The sequence below is a fragment of the Gouania willdenowi genome, unplaced genomic scaffold (genome assembly GCF_900634775.1).
Source record: "Gouania willdenowi unplaced genomic scaffold, fGouWil2.1 scaffold_420_arrow_ctg1, whole genome shotgun sequence".
In the NCBI taxonomy this organism is placed as follows: domain Eukaryota; kingdom Metazoa; phylum Chordata; class Actinopteri; order Blenniiformes; family Gobiesocidae; genus Gouania; species Gouania willdenowi.
In genome coordinates this window covers 123,306-125,953 of record NW_021145181.1, presented here as the reverse complement: position 1 = coordinate 125,953, position 2,648 = coordinate 123,306, and the positions used below count along the sequence as shown (strand labels likewise).

Below are 2,648 nucleotides of genomic sequence, written 5' to 3'. Positions count from 1 at the left end.
GGTTTGGGTCCAGGGAACCCCCCCACCCGAGACCCCAGCAGATGGGCAGAGACCAAGGGGCAGCCAGCATCATCCTCGTGCGAACTAACGTATCTTATTCAGCAGCCAATCAGGAGTCAGCATTTTCCTCTGCTCTTGATGATGTCACAACTTATCTTCTGCAGTCAATCAGGAGTCAGCATGTTTCTTTGCTGTTGATGATGTCACAGGTTCTCTCAAAATCAAAGAAAGCTCCTTTTTCATAGGTTCCTTTAATGTCACAGGATCCTTTCGAGTAGCCACTCATCATCACACCAATAACAACGAAAGAAGAAAAAGTTCATTACTTCAACAAGGAATTACAGGAACAAATTTTGAGACAAAATGGAGAGCACTCTCTTCAACCAAACACTTGATATGGAGTCATCTTCTGACAAACCCACCATGATTCAGCAACAGATGATTGAAGCCTATGATCAGTCCCAGACATTAAGGATGGAATTTAAGCAGATGGTTGCTGATTTGTCAATCAACTCTGACAACATGAAGGTCCACCAAAAGGAAAAAATGATTTCCCAGTTGCGTCTTTTCATGTTGGATGAGGATCCCAGCATCCAGCACAATGCAGTTTTGGCTCTGGGCCATCTGGTAGAACACAGTGAAGAGCTGGCTAGGATTGTGGTGAAGAAAGACATCCTGCATCAGTTGATCTGGTCTATTGCTTCACAGCCTCATCATTATAAGAAGGCTACAGTGTTTGTGCTGCATGCTGTGGCCAAACACTCCCCTGAGCTCTCCCAGGCTGTGGTTGACAGTGGTGGGTTGGATATTTTGGTCTCCTGTTTGGGAGCTGTTGACCCTGATGTAAAAGAGGCTGCCGCCTGGGCCCTGGCCTACATCGCACAACAAAATACAATGCTTTCTCAGGCTGTGGTGGATGCAGGTGCAGCCTCTCTGCTGTTGTCCCTGCACACAAATGACCTGGATCGGGAGGAGGTCAACACTGGCACCATCGCACTCCTGAAACAGATGATCCGCAGCCCTGATGTCAAACTGAAAAGGCAGGTGCTGTTCACTCTCATTCAGATCAGTAAACACTCAGTAGAACTGGCTGAGATGGTGATCGCGGCGTACATTTTCCCAGATGTCATGATCTGCCTCCAGGACCCGGATGAATATGTAAAGAAAGATGTCATCACCTTGATGTGGGAGGTGGTCAAACACAGTGCACAGTTATCTCAGGTGATTGTGAACTGTGATGGTTTAGTGGAGGTGGTGGACTACCTGGATAAAAGCCGTGGAAGCATGAGACTTCCCGGGATCATGATGCTGGGATACGTCGCTTCTCATAGTGAAAATCTCGCTATGGCCGTCATCCTCTCCAAGGGGTTGCAACAGCTGGCCATCTGTCTGTCCGAGGAGGATGATGATCACATAAAGGAGGCCACCGTATGGTCCATTGGTCAGATCGGACATCACACACCAGAGCACGCCAACGCTGTAGCCACTGCAGGCCTACTGCCTAAATTGCTGCAGTTTTACACGGGAGCAAGCAGTTTGGAGGACCTGCGGCTCAAAAGTAAGAAGGCTCTGAAGAACATCCTGCTGAAGTGCACTCACCTGCCCAGTTTAGAGCCTCTCCTCAGCAATGCTCCCAGCAACATCTTAAATCATGTGCTTGGCCAGTTCAGCAAGGTTATGCATCATGACAGTGAAGCTTGCCAAGAGTTTGTGATGAGTGGTGGGTTAAGTAAAATACAGGAGATGGATGCTGAGCCTGGTTCAGCTCAGAGGAAACTGATCAATTCCATAAAACGCTGCATTCAAGAGGCTTCAGCCAACTGCCTCAGAACGGCCAAGACCCAACACACCCCGCTGCCTCCCCGAACACCCGCCACTAGAACCCCTGCTTGCACCCAACTTCCCAAACCTTTTCATGACCCAACACCCAACCCCGGGGAGGGACCAGCAGAAGAGCCAAAACCCAACACACCCCGCTGCCACCCCGAACACCCACTACGAAGAACCCTATTAGCACCTGCCCTCTCAAACCTATTCATGCCCCAACATCCAACACCCAGGGAGGGCCGAGGGAGCCCCCCATTCGAGACTCTAGCAGAAGGACCAAGACCCAACACACCCCGCTGCCGCCCCGAACACCCGCTACGAGAACCCCTGCTTGCAGCCAACCTTCCAAACCTATCCTTGCCCCAACACCCAACCCCCGAAGAGGGCCCAGGGAGCCCTCCATCCAAGGCCCCAGCAGAAGGGCCAAGATCCACGCCCAGAGAAAAACCAGCGAGCACCCTCCAGTGGCCAGGTCCAGAGCCAGCAGACGCAAGACCCTAGGCCCAGAAGCAACTGATCCCAAGGCAGCACCGGTGGCAAGCCCCCTCACCAGCACCCACGAATCCTGGCCAATCACTCCAGAAGCAACTGATCCTGAGGAAGCATTGGTGGCAAACCCCCCCACCGGCACCCAAGAACCTCGTCCAATCATCCCAGAAGCAACTGATCTTGAGGCAACACCGGTGGCAAGCCCCTCCACCGGTACCCAAGAACCTTGGCCAATCACTCCAGAAGCAACTGATCCTGAGGTAGCATTGGTGGCAACACCCCCTCACCGGCACCCAAGAACCCTGGCCAATTACCCAGAAGCAACTGACCCT

General features: G+C 52.0%; 1 pseudogene; it reads left to right on the top strand.

Annotated features, from left to right (window-relative positions):
- Positions 1–264: 264 nt before the first annotated feature.
- On the top strand, positions 265–2,328 carry LOC114460295 (sperm-associated antigen 6 pseudogene; annotated as a pseudogene).
- The last annotated feature ends 320 nt before the right edge of the window (positions 2,329–2,648 follow it).